The sequence below is a fragment of the Aegilops tauschii genome, chromosome 4, assembly GCF_002575655.3.
Source record: "Aegilops tauschii subsp. strangulata cultivar AL8/78 chromosome 4, Aet v6.0, whole genome shotgun sequence".
In the NCBI taxonomy this organism is placed as follows: domain Eukaryota; kingdom Viridiplantae; phylum Streptophyta; class Magnoliopsida; order Poales; family Poaceae; genus Aegilops; species Aegilops tauschii.
In genome coordinates this window covers 60911120-60925941 of record NC_053038.3, presented here as the reverse complement: position 1 = coordinate 60925941, position 14822 = coordinate 60911120, and the positions used below count along the sequence as shown (strand labels likewise).

The 14822-nt window shown below is 44.1% G+C and overlaps 1 pseudogene; it reads left to right on the top strand.

Moving 5' to 3' along the window:
- The first annotated feature begins 8057 nt into the window (after window positions 1-8057).
- LOC109744741 (uncharacterized) lies at window positions 8058-9179 on the top strand (annotated as a pseudogene).
- The last annotated feature ends 5643 nt before the right edge of the window (window positions 9180-14822 follow it).

Genomic DNA, 14822 nt, shown 5'->3' with positions numbered 1-14822 from the left:
GTGCAGCATTCAGAACCACGACCCTTTGTGCACCATTTAGAACCATGACCCTCTGTACACCGTGCAGAACCTCATCCTTCACAGCCAGGGAGCTCTTCCTGGCATCAACCACCTCCTTCACAGCCAGGGAGCTCTTCCTGGCATCAGCCACCTCCTTCACAGCTAGGGAGCGCTTACTGGCATCAGCAGATGGAACTAGGTAACACTACTCACTACATTCTTTTCAACAGTGTAGTAATCGTTCCTGCATTCTCAGCAGTCACTGATGCTTACTGGTGGTGCTTCGTTCATGCATTTGTATCAATTTTACATGTTTTACTTTACCGCAGGCGGCAACCAGTCGCAACCGTTCATGCATTCAAATCAGTCACCGATTCTTAGTGGTGGTGCTTCATACTTTGAGGGCGACGGCGAGGATGATGACGAAGCTACAAACATTTATGGCTTGTCGCAGACAGTGTTTCACACTCCACCACCACCACCACCGACGCAGGAGACACAGACCGTGACAGACGAGGTTAACTATGGTCGTGGTTATCGCGAGCCTCGTCCACCGCCTCAGCGCTTATCGTCTTCCGGTCCTCGCCCGAGGAAGACCCAGACTCGTCGTCGTCCCCCACAGTGATATGCTTATCTATCTATGTATGACTCATTATCTACGTTAGTTTCAGGCTATTCGCAGTTGTGTGTCAGTATTTATGTATGAGACATGCTTCATGTATGTGTTACTATCGCACTTGCTTCTATCTGATCAGGAGACATATATTGTTTTATGTATGCGAGAGACATATTACTATTAATTCGCATTGTTATTCCAGTTACATTTCCAAAGAGACTACAACCGATAATTAAGATACAAGTACATCTGAATTAAACGGTGATGCTGAACTTGTGCAATACATCTTACATACTACAAAATGAAATTCAGATAGAACATAATGCCCTACAATAATACAGTACAAACTAATAATGCAAGTCATCATCGTCATCCTCCGTTGATGCAGCCCTTTTGCCCTTCGACGATGCGGTCCTCTTGCCCTCCGTCGATGCGGAACTCTTGCCCTTGGTCGATGCATAACTCTTGCCCTTCGAGGATGCAGAACTCTTGCCCTTGGACGATGCAGAACTCTTGCCCTTTGATGATGCAGAACCCGGAAGCGGCGGCATGAACATATCATCTTTGTCCTCGCTCTCCTCAGTCCATAAAAATGTATTCTTTGTTGTAGTCCTTCTGAAAGTTTCACTCTGCGGCTCCACTACCTTCTTCCACCTTTCATGCAACCTAAGAAGTTCTTTACGTACCTCCTCATAGGTCCTTTCAAGCCACCCAGACCTACGCAATTGGTGAGCCAACTCATTCATTATGGTGTCACTACCGGTGAGTTCGTCCCATGGAACTATCCTATTGTCCATCCTGAAATCGGTAACTAGACTCAGAAGAGTCCTGCTCATCCCAGGTTGAAAACTACGATCAAATGGATAATGGGACATCTCGACTACACTAAACTGGAATGCTTATCCACCTCCGCCTGAAGGGGGTTTTATAGATAGAGAGGAGAAAATGTCAAGAAAGAATGACTGCGGTATGGCGGGAAAGGGTTGGTGGGAACATATATGGCGGGAAGGGGTTGGCGGGAAACGGGTGGCGGGAAGGGGTTGGCGGGAAACAGGTGGCGGGAAAATACATTTCAGCCTAAGCCATGCAACTTCGGCCTACACTACACCAAAAAGGACTTTTCGGCCTACACTTGACCAAAAAGTGTATTTCGGCCTACATTTGACCAAAAAGTTCATTTCGGCCAACTGGTGGCTGAAAACAGCCATTTCGGCCAAGTCCCCACCTTTTCGGCCAAGGCAAGGCCGAAAAGCCTACTTCGGCCTAGAGGTGGCCGAAAACACCTATTTCGGCCAACGCGTGGCCGACAGGGTGCTATTTTTGATTTTTATCCACATCATGCATTAGTTTCCGAATTTCCTATAAAATACGTCATAGTTTTGAAAAAAATCCAAGATATGCCGGCATTAGGCAACACATCAGGGCAGAAAACAAGGGGAGATGTAGGGTGTGTCACATGCATGGATAGGACAGCTAGCAGAAGACTTCCCAACTCGCGCAAAATAGTGTATTTGCGTCATCGTTGGTTCTTGTGGAAAAATCACCAATACCGAAAGATGGAGCTGAAATTGATGGTACGGCAGAGGCAGGTGCGGGCCCAAGACCCTATGACGGGGAGGTGGTCCACAACATGGCTAAAAATTTAATGTTTTGCTTGGCAAGAACCACCCTTTGATGGTGAAACTAACACCCAAGGATCAAGTATTTAAGAAGAAATCGGTTTTCTAGAAATTACCTTACTGGGAGATTCAACGTGTACGTCACTGCATCGATGTCATGCACGTAGAGAAGAACGTATGTGAAAGCATCCTTGGTACTCTGCTCAAGATTAAAGGTAAAAGAAGGGATAGTGACGGTTCACGGCTCGATATGCTTCCTGATCAATCACAACTCAAGAGTGAAGCAGAAGATGATGACAAATTCATCAAAGCTCGCCAGAGTTACAATTTCAGTACAAAAGAAGCAACACAGTTCTTCACCTATTTGTTGTCAATTACGACACCCTCTTCCTACTGCGCAAACATCAGAAGTCTCATGGATGTGAGCTCAGGTAAAATGAAGTTGGGACACATGAAGTCACATGATTGCCATGTAATGTTGACACAAATCCCCCCGGTGGCCATCAGGAATCTGATGGACAAAGATATAAGAAACACACTCATTGACCTCTGTGATTTCTTCAACCAACTATGGCAGAAAGTTGTAAATCCTGAAGAGTTGGATCATCTGCAAGATGATATTGCAAGAATATTGTCCAACCTAGAGATGTTTTTCCCACCGTCATTCTTTGATGTCATGGTCCATCTCACCGTGCACCTTGTCGACGAGATAAAGTATTGTGGTCATGTGTTTCTTCACAACATGTATCCCTTCGAACGGTTCATGGGAATACTGAAGCACTTTTGTCGGAACCGAAACCATCCAGAGGTAAGCATCCTACAAGGTTATAGCACCGAGGAGGTGGTTGAGTTTTGCACCGAATACTTGAAACAAAGACCTATAGGTCTCCCCTCTCTCGCCAGGAGGGAAGGCTGAAAGGTAAACCGGTCCTTGCTAGCATGCAAATGGATGCACCCGGAGAATTGGCAGAGAAAGCCCATTTGACGGTACTGCTTAACAGCCCAGTTCTCATCGCTTATGCCGAAGAACACTTGGCGGAGATACGCCAAAGCTTCTTACCAATGGTGCCTTCATCAGATGTGGAGATGAAGGAGCACACTAAGAACTACGCCGAATGGCTGAAGAACCGTTTGGCACAAAGATCCATCGATGACATTGCTACGTGGTTGGCACAAAAGCCATCACCTACCGTGTTGACGTACCAAGCATATGACATAAATGGATACACGTTCTACACCGAGGAACATGATAAGAAGACCTCATATCAGAACAACTCTGTTCGAATAGAATGCATGACTGTAAATGAAGCTGATAAAAGGGTATACTATGGAACCATCAAAGAGATTTGGGAGCTTGACTATGTGAAAGTTAAGGTGGCATTATTCAGGTGCGCATGGATCCCTCTTGGTCAGGTAAGGATTGATGAGTACAGGAAGACCTGTTTTAACAGGACAACGATGGCATATCACGCGGACCCATTCATTCTTGCCAGCAATGCTACCCAGATTTTCTTTGTGGAAGACCCCTTGCATAAGAATGGCCATTTAGCGATGCATGGGAAGAGAAGGGTACTGGGTGTCGACGATGTTGCCGATGAGGACGAGTACGATGAATTTGATGAGTTGCCAGCCAAGGAATCACGCACCCGTGTAACAGAGCAGCGTAAAATAAAAAAAAACCAAGTTCATTCAGGGTCAACTTAATGTCTTTATGCCTACCCTGCATCTTAATTCGTTTAATTTAGAACTGTCGCATGTACTGAATTTGTGAGTTATGCCCGGTTTTCTGTTGATGTAAGAACCGTTAATATGTTGACCTTGATATGCTGTCAGCTCAGGCAATAAATATGAACTGTTTTTTGTTACTATTATTATTATATCATATAGGTAGCACACTCAATTGATTTCACTACAGTATGTGTGAACAAAAATATGCAATTTGGTTTGCGAATAGCACACGGTTCGTTGATGAAAGTCGCGTGCCGACAAAACCCAGCCACCCCGCCCATGATCTGAGTCATGCTTTCTGATTGGCCAGAACCCAAACCCGACGGATCGTACGTTTGCACCGTTGGATGCTCCCAGATCAACCGGCGATATTCATCCCTTTCGAAAGCACATGCAGTTCCGGTTGTAATTTTGTTTTTATGCACAAAATGCACGTTAATATCAAAATGTCTTAGATATAGCTAACGATACCTTAAATGCGGCAGAAAATCAAACCCGTGGTATAATGGTGATTGCGTACTGTGGAAATTTTTATGATGCCAAACGATGAAGTCACTAGCCACAGGAGTTTGAATTGACATGTCTCCTTTTGGAAAACCATGATCCTTCATGTGAGATGCTCCGGTTTGGAAGTTGCGGTCATCAAAACTTGTGCAAACTTTACCAATCTATTTCCACGGGGTCGTGAGAGCACGCCACAGGCACACATCGATTTTGATGATTTCTGAACTCTATCTGAATTTCCTATAGTTAAAATACCAACTAGGCCTACGCCACTGGCCGCACCTCGCGGCCGAAATATTTGAAACTTCTCCCCGCTTCTCGAACAAACGGATGAAAACTCACAAAGCGACGCACAAATGATCTGTACACCTTTGCTAGGCTGATAGCAAGGGGGTATCATAGCTAGTATCATGCATGCCAACTAGGCAATTTTGATGAGCTGTCATAGAATTAATTAAATGAAGAAAGAGAGGGTTAAGTATCATATCATGAAACCGTATCATAATAAATGCTATGCTACTATGTGTCATGCATGACAATATAAATAAAGTACTTCCACTAGTAGAAAAAGAGGCTTCCATACGCCCCCATTAGTCCCCAAAATAATCGAACCGCGACAAAAGGGTTCTTTAGTCGCGGTTCGGGAGGAGACCCGCGACCAACTATCTGGGCCCAGCGCGCTCGGTCGACAGCTGGCGGACGGGAGGGGCTTTAGTCCCGGTTGGCCTGGCCAACCGGGACTAAAGGTCCTCAGGCTGGCCCGAAGGCCTTTAGTCGCGGTTCGCCAGACCAACCGGGACTAAAGGGTTAGTCCTTTAGTCCCGGTTGGTGCCACCAACCGGTAGTAAAGGGCCCATCAAACTCTACTCCCCCCTCCCCTGTGGACCGCCTTTTCAGTTTTAGAAAAACCAAAAGAAAATGATGGAAATGTCAAAAAAATAAAATAAAATAAGTTTCTCATGTGATATGTGGTCTAGTTGTTGGGAAAATAAACAAATATGAATTTCGACTTTATTTGCAAAATCTCTCTGGAATTTCTTAAAATGGGCATAACTTTTGCATACGAACTCGGATGAAAAAGTTTTTTATATGAAAAATCATCTACTCGAAAAGTTACATCCGAATTTAACTGGGGGAACCCCGTTAAACATTTTCAAAATCCTCAAAAACCTAACAGAAAAAAGATACGGGGCTTTTAAGATCTGGAGAGGCAAAAAAATTCAAAAAATTTCAAATTGTGGTCAAACTGTGGTCAAACAATGGTCAAACTAATTATTCTAGAATATTAGTGTTACTAAATAATTATTTCAGTTTTTTTTAAATTTTGGTCAATCTGTGGTCAAACAGTAGTGAAACAATGGTCAAACTAATTATTCTAGAAATATTAGTGTTACTAAATAATTATTGTTTTTTTAAAACAATAGTTTCAAACTCAAACAGTGAAATGTGTCACTTCATGCTCAAGCTAAATTCCTGAGGGTTAATAGAATTGACATCCTACTATTGTCAGGAAAACAACAAGTGCAGACTTGGAAATGAGGGAGAATAGAACCCGGAAGTTAAGCGTGCTCAGGCTGGAGTAGTGAGAGGATGGGTGACCGTCCGGGAAGTTAGATGATTTGGAATGATGAGGGGTGATTAGAGATTAGAGGATAAATTGAGCAGTGATGAGGGGTGGTGATTAGAGATTAGAGGTTAAAATAATTTAGAAATTTGAAAATAAAAAAATAAAAAAAATTCGCAAAAAAACCAGGTTTAGGGGGGCTAAAACCCTAAACCTGCGGAGGAGGCCTTTAGTCCCGGTTAGCCACGAGAACCGGGACTAAAGGTCCTCCGCCCCGACAGACTCCTGGCGCCCACGTGGACGGGCCTTTAGTCACGGTTCGTAAGAGGCGCGACTAAAGGGGGGGGCTTTAGTCGCGCATATTTAGTCCCGGTTGCACAGCCGGGATTAATGGCCTTTGCGAACCGCGACTAAAGGCCTATTCTCTACCAGTGTTCATATGATACTAGCTACTCTATGATACTATGCATTAGAGCAAGTACACAATAGAGTGACGTAAGACTAGCCACAATGGGTAGTAACATAAAATGTTACTAGTCTATGTTACTACCTCTATAGTGGGGAGTAACATATGTGTAGTAACATGCAACACTTCATTTATCAGGCTATAGACTCATCTTGCATTGAGATGTGTGATGTTACTCATACTACTAGTAAGACTACCCACAATGGGAGTAACATAGGTAGTAACATCACACATATCTAGATAAAATAGATGATGTGGCAAGCAATAAATGAAGAAATGGAGGAAAGTGGTAACATAGCTAGTTACTAGTAGTATGAGTAATTAACATCACGCATATCAAGGCAAAATGTGTCTATAGCCTAATAAATGAAGTGTTGCATGTTATCACACATATGTTACTCCCCACTATAGAGGTAGTAACATAGACTAGTAACATGTGCATGTTACTACCCATTGTGGCCAGTCTAAGACTACCCACAGTGGGAGTAACATAGGTAGTAACATCACACATATCTAGATAAAATAGATGATGTGGCACGCAATAAATGAAGAAATGGAGGAAGTGGTAACATAGCTAGTTAGAGCATCTCTAGTGGATGGTGTATATGGAGGTGGATGCTAAATATACACGATCAAAATCAAAAAATGTCTCCCAGTGGATCGTGTATCAGGTCGTGTACCTGTACACGTCGCTCCCACGAGCGTACCTGGCGTGGGAGTAAACAGGACCGAACCACGCCCGTGGGCTCGCTCCCGCTCCAGTTCCTCCCGCTCCCGCTCCCGCTCCCGCTCCCGGCCGCCTCCCCAAGGTCGCCGTCGCGTCTCCTCTCGGGCCGCCGCCAAAGGTAACCATTTTTTCCTTTCTCGCAAGCGGGAGCAGAGGGGCGGCGGAGCGGGCGCGCGGTGGGGGGGAGGGGGGAGATGCAGGGGCGGTGGAGCGGTGGGGGGGGGGAGGGGGGAGATGCAGGGGCGGCGGCCGGGCACGCGGTGGGGGGAGGGGGGAGATGCAGGGGCGGCGGCCGGGCGCGCGGTGGGGAGGAGGGGGGAGATGCAGGGGCGGCGGAGCGGTGGGGGGGAGGGGGGAGATGCAGGGGCGGCGGTCGGTCACGCCTGTCTGCTGGGGCGGCGGCCGGACGAGCGGCGCCGTGGGGGGGAGATGCAGGGGCAGCGGCCGGACGAGCGGCGCCGTGGGGAGATGCAGGGGCGGCGGCCGCACGCCCTGCAGCCCGATCTGGCGGCGGCGCCGGTGCCGGCGCGCGCCCTGGCGCGGGGACGGGGGGCTGGGCGACGGCCGGGTGGGGGGGAGGGGGGAGATGCAGGGGCGGCGGCCGGGGGTGCGGCTCGTGTGATCTTGGCGGCGAATGTGTGGGTGATTCCTGCGAGGACTGTAAAGTAGCAGGAATGAGTGATTTGGCTAGAGTCCCCATTCACAGGAATGAGTGATTTGGCTGTCCGTCAGTCAACTTAATATTTTGCATCTCGTTCAATAATTTTTTGCTTGTCAATTTGATGCCAGATTGTGGTCTAAAATAGCTGTGCATTGGTTGCTTGTAGATGGATGCTGACCAAAGCTTCTTGGACACCCTTGGTTTTGGTTACATGCAAACACAACCAGAAAGTCCAATTGGAGAGCAGGCAACTCCATCAACTCAGCATCAAGCAACACCATCAACGCAGCAACGTTCTGCAATAATAGAGAAAGGAAAATCCAACAAAGGAAAAAATTGGTGTAGTGATGAGGACAAGGTTCTCATAGCAGCATGGGCAAATACAAGTTTGGATATTGTTGGGACTGATCAAAACCGAGATGCTTATTGGGCTAGAATTTCAGAGTACTACAACACACACAAGGAATCGTCATGGCCGGAGCGTAATCCTAATGCAATCAATTGCCGTTACACATTGATTAACAGAGAGACCTCCAAATTTTGTGGTTGCCTTCAGCAGATTTTAAATAAGGAAGAAAGTGGAAGGACTATAGCAGAAAAGGTATGCGCAATATTCTACTTCTATATGTGTTGTGCAATATGTGATTTGCAATATTCTATATGTGTTGTGCATTTGTTAACAATATATTTATATGTGCAGACAAACGATGCACACATTCTGTTCAAGGAAATGGATGTTAAAAAAAACGGCCTTTCACATTGATGCATTGCTATATAGAGTTTGCAAAGTATCAAAAGTGGCAGACAAGAGAACTTGAAACTTCTCCTAAGAAACAAAAGAAAACCATTGATGAAAGTCCAGGCAGAGCCACCAATGATCCGTCAGATGCATCCTCGGTACGCACTAATGCAACCTCGATACACACTGATGCTCTTGAACATGAGAAAAGACCTGATGGTGTTAAGAAGGACAAGAGAGGTAAAGCTGATGAGAATGCTTGCAAGCTGTCATTAGAAACTGTGTGGGCAGCAAGGCAAGAGAAGGATGAGATCAAAGAAGCGGCAAGAAATGCTCGCTATGCACAGCAATTTGAATTGCGAAAAGAGGAGATTGCACTCAGAAAGAAGGAGGATGCACGAAACGAGAGGGAGGATGCACGGAGACATTTTGAATTAGATGAGAGGGTCATGCTGATCGACACTAGTGGTATGACTGATGTGCAAAAGCAGTTCTACCAAGCTAAGCAGAATGAGATCCTTGCTCGAGGCCTAGAGTAATGTGAGCTATTTGATATGTGAGCTATATGAACTATTTACTGCTTTCCGCTAGTTGCTGCATGAACTATTTGATAACATCACTCATTGCATAAATATTTTATTGATAGCTATAAATTCATGGATTACATCACTCATTGCATAAATTAAAACTAGATGAAAAGAAACGGATTACAGACTTATAACTAGGACATCACTCGTTTCCAAACTTTTGCCACACATGGTCAATTAGATCAAGTTTAAGCTGATCATGTTCACCTTGATTTCTAATCCGGTGAGTCATCTGAATAAAACAGCTCAGTTGTTCCGCATGAGTACGAGAGACCGTGACTCTTTCTCCCATTGCCTCAAAAGTGCAGCTTTGCCGACCAGTTTGTCGCTCCTCTTCAACTATCATATTGTGCATTATGACACAAGCTTTCATGACATCACCGATTTCTTTACGTTTCCATCCTTTAGCAGGTCCACGAACAATGGCAAAACGGGATTGAAGAACTCCAAAGGCTCGTTCCACATCTTTCCTAGCCCCCTCTTGCCTCTTGGCAAAAGGTTTATGTTTTCTGGTATCTGGAGCTGGTATGCTTTTCACAAATGTTGCCCACCGTGGATAGATACCATCTGCAAGATAATACCCCATTGTGTACTGATGGCCATTGATGCTATAATTCACTGGAGGAGTTTGGCCTTCAGCTAGCTTTGTAAAAACAGGAGAACGTTGAAGAACATTTATATCATTCAGAGACCCTGGTAAACCAAAATAAGCATGCCAAATCCAAAGATCTTGTGAAGCAACTGCTTCCAAGATCATAGTGGGCTCGCTGACATGGCCTTTAAACATGCCATGCCATTTTTTGGGGCAATTTTTCCAACCCCAGTGCATGCAATCTATGCTCCCTAACATACCAGGAAATCCTCTTTCCTCCCCTATTGCAAGTAACCTAGCAATGTCTTCTTCATTTGGAGATCTCAGGTACCTTTCCCCAAAAACTTCACAAACTTTGATCACAAATTTCTTGCAAGACTCTAAATTAGTAGCCTCAGCGGACCGGATGTACTCATCAGCACCATCAGCTGCTATTCCATATGTTAGCATCCGCATTGCCGCGGTCATCTTTTGCAGAGGATGTAACCCAAGAGCTCCAGAAGCACTTATTTTTTGAGTAAAATAACCATCATAATCATGCTCAAGTATACCATCGGCTATGCGTTTGAACAAATTACGGGACATCCTAAATCTGTGCATAAAAAGTAAATGAGACAGGGAAATGAAAAAAGGGCTAAAGCAGAGAAGTGTAGTAATTACGAACCTTCGTCGAAACAAATGTTCGGGATAGCGAGGAACTTCTTTGAAGTAGTCGTCCCACAGAAGAACAAATCCGGCCTCTTCCTCGATTGATTGTTTGACGTCCATGCTTGGAACCGCCATGGCGTCGAGCGTTCATCCTCTCTTCCTCCTCGCGCTCGGCGAATGCTGCAAGTATGAGTTCATCGTCGCCAGATGAAGATGACGAAGAACTCATGTCCAAAGTGGATGTGTTCATTGTGTTGCGTGAGAGACGATAGAGAAATCTAGGTGAGAAGAGAAGTCACAGATAGAAGTGCTAGAAGAAATATGGTAGGGGTGGTTTATATAGAGAAATACGACCGTTGAAAATATAGCCATTGAAAATATAGCTGTTTGAAAATATAGCCGTTGGAATATACACGTCCAAATTTACACGTTCCACTGAAAAACTAAGAGGTGTATATTTTAGCAAGGTGTATATGAACGTGTATATGGAGATATACACGTCCAAATTTACACCATCCACTAGAGATGCTCTTACTAGTAGTATGAGTAACATCACACATATCAAGGCAAAATGAGTCTATAGCCTAATAAATGAAGTGTTGCATGTTACCACACATATGTTACTCCCCACTATAGAGGTAGTAACATAGACTAGTAACATGTGCATGTTACTAGTCTATGTTACTACCCATTGTGGCCAGTCTAACTAGCTATGTTACGACTTCCCTCTCTTTTTCATTTATTGCTTACCACATCATCTATTTTATCTAGATATGTGTGATGTTACTACCTATGTTACTCCCACTATGGGTAGTCTAAGCAGGCTATAAGGAATAGAATAATATATGTGTGCATATTAGTTGGAGGAAGGAGAAGAGAAGCGGGCTCTTGGTTAGTAGAGCCAGCTGCAACACGAGACCCAAGACACTTTGTGAGGATGTAAGGTGGGCCAACTATTGATAAACTAGTACGTATATAAAACTTATTATTGTACATGCCCGCTAAGAGGTTGGCTGTATATGACATGGCAACTTCTTAAAGCCGACCCTTGGCTGTATTATTAACCATGCTCTTAGTGAGGTAGCTAGTATACAATAGATGACTAGCTAGAGTCAGACTAGCCACAATGGGAGTAAATTCAGCAGTAACATCGACTCCAACTCACAAACTTGCTTATGTGGCAATAAGTTAATGAGGAGAGAGATAGTTTCAGTAACTTAGCTAGTTACTGTAACATCACATGTCCCAATGCAATATGAGTCTATAACCTAATAAAGGAAGCTTTGCATGACACTACACTTATGTTACTACCCACTATGAAGGTAGTAACATATATAGTCTAGGGATATGTGTATGTTACTAGTGTACTCTCCATTGTGGCTAGTCTCATACTCCCTCCTTTCCGGTTTAGTCTGGTTGTAATGGTATTATCATAAGCGGTATCATGCATGCCAACTAGACTTTTTGGATGATGTGGCACACAATTAAATGAGGAAAGAGAGGATGTGGTATCATATCATGATATCGTGTCATATTAAATGTTGTACCACTACTTTGTGTGACGCATGACAATTAGTAAGGCAACCTAAGATGCTAACTTATGATACTATGCATTACGGAAGTAGTATCCTACAGTATCATAGGGCTCAATTCAAAAATCTCACCAACCAAGGTAGATGGTGAGTGGTGGAATACTTTTTGTAGTTTGCAAAAACACCCAATTAATGCTTTTGTTTTCCTCAAAAAATTATGTTTTCCAATGTATTAATTGCAATACATGCATGCATATATAAAGTACATGCATTGGTTAACTTTCTCTTAATACTTGCATGCAATGATTTAATGCACCTTGGAATCTGGACATGTGATGGGGAACAACCAAATTGAGCCTTATAAAATGGAAAAACTAAAATTTTGAGATAAGCCTATAAACCGGAAAGGAGGGAGTATATATGCATGATACTATTATATGATCGGCAATACCTCCGTAATGCGTGGTTCCTTATTAATTGCCATGCATGACACAAAGTAGTACAACATTTAATATGATACAATATCATGATATGATACCACACCCTCTCTTTCATCATTTAACTGTGTGCCACATCATCCAAAAAGTCTAGTTGGCATGCATCATACCGCTTGATACTCTCATATTACGACCAACCTTATTTGGGTGGCCATAGTGGGAGTATCATAGCCGGTATCATGCACTCGGGAATAGAAAATATGATGATGTGGCAAGAAGAAGTAACATAGGTAGATACCGTAACATATATATATATATATATAATAAATGCTATACTACTTTGTGTCATGCATGGCCATAAATACGGTCATCTATGATATATACTCCCTCCGTAAACTAATATAAGAGTGTTTAGGTCACGATTTTAGTAATCTAAACGCTCTTATATTAGTTTACAGAGGGAGCCAGTACTACTCTATGATACTATATATGCACTATGAAGGTACGTACGTAGTATCATACACTAGTATCATATGCATGATACTATATATATATATAGTATATGATACTCCCCACTATATAAGGCTGGCCATAGTGGTGGTATCATAGCCGACGATGTCATGCACTCGGAAATAGCAATTATGCTGATGTGGCAAAGAATTAAATATATATATAAAGAGGGTTAGAGTAACATATAGGTAGATACCGTATCATGTTAAATGCGATGCTAATTTGTGTCATGCATGGCAATAAATATGATCTATATATGATACTATACTCTATGTATTATACTATGTGCTATAATTAATTAAAGGTAGTATCATACACTAGTATCATATATACTGTATATTTTTCATGATACTAGTATATGCCACTCTCCACTATACTCGTGATTTCTTACCGTGGAAAAAAATTGGAGGCGAAACGATGAACTCATGTTTTCATTCGAACAAAAATATGATGTTAGGTAATGTAAATTTTTTCAAAGAGCACATGGTTCACTCACGAAAGCCGTGTGTCCACTAAACCATGGCCGATGCACCCCCCACCCCTCTGCCAGGCGCGCGATCTGAGTCGTGCGTTCTGATTGGCCAGAACCCAAACCCCACGGATCATACGTCTGCACCGTTGGATTCTCCTTGATCGAACCACGATCCTCATCCCTTTCGACAACACATGTACATGTTTGCAAATAGCCCCTCCCAAAAAAAGGTTTTCAAATAGCACACGGTTCACACACGAAAGTCGTGTGCCTACCAAACCGTGGCCGATGCCCCCCTTGCTGCGCGCGTGATCTGAGTCGTGCGTTCTGATTGGCCAGAACCCAAACCCCACGGATCGTACGTCTGCACCGTTGGATGCTCCCAGATTGAATGGCAATTCTCATCCCTTTCGACAGAAAATGCAGTCCGGCTAGGAATTGATTTATATGCCAACATGCATGGTAAATGCCAAAAAATGTCTTACATATAGCACACGAGACCTGAAATGCGCCAGGAAATCAAACCCGTAGTAAAATTATGATTGGTTTACGTGGGAAAAATTTAGAGGCGAAACAATGAACTCACGTCTTCATTTTAAAATTAGTACGTCTTCATTTCAAACGAAATTATTCTGTTTGTGCACACGAGCGCTTGGAGGCAACCATTTCCATAGGCCTTTCCGCGCGCGCGGCTACCGGGGATATTTTTCACCCTTTTCACCTAGGCCGCCAACACCCGGAGTCCCCAACACCCCCCACCATCCGCCCTGCGTTTCACTCAACTAGTCCACCCAATCTCCTTCGCCAGCTCCCCCTTCCCCAGATCGACAGCAGAACCCTCTCCGGCGCCGCCATGCTCACCCCGCCCGTGTGCCCGCTCTTCGGCGTCAAGCCTACTTCCACTGTCGTTCCCAACACGCGGCGGCCCGCACCTCGCCGTCTTCGTTTGCTCGCCAGCCACCCTCGAGCATATCGATGCAGTAACCCTCGCCTCTCCTGTGGCCCGGCCGGGTTTGCATTAAGAAGCCTGTTAGTTACTGCTCTCCATCGTGGTGAGGCATATTTCCTCGCAATGCCTCTTCCAATTTCGTTCCGTTTGTTCCCAAATTAGCTATAAAATAATGGACAGCGTATATATGTTCATTATCTAGCTTCCTTACTACATATAAGCTGTATTTGTTCCAATAAGTTACTGCCTATTTACAGATCGCGGGCGCCTGAGTCACACAAACTTAACAAATTAGTCGTACATCTTCTAAATTATTGCATGGCATGTTTAGAAAGCTTGATACCAAGTTGTTAGTTTTATGCTTATCCTCCTTTCCTGAGTTTCTCATGTGTTCTCTGTAGATGCCGAGTAGCAGCGACAGCACTCATTCAGGCCATGTATCTTCATCTGATTCGGACAACCCTAGGTCTT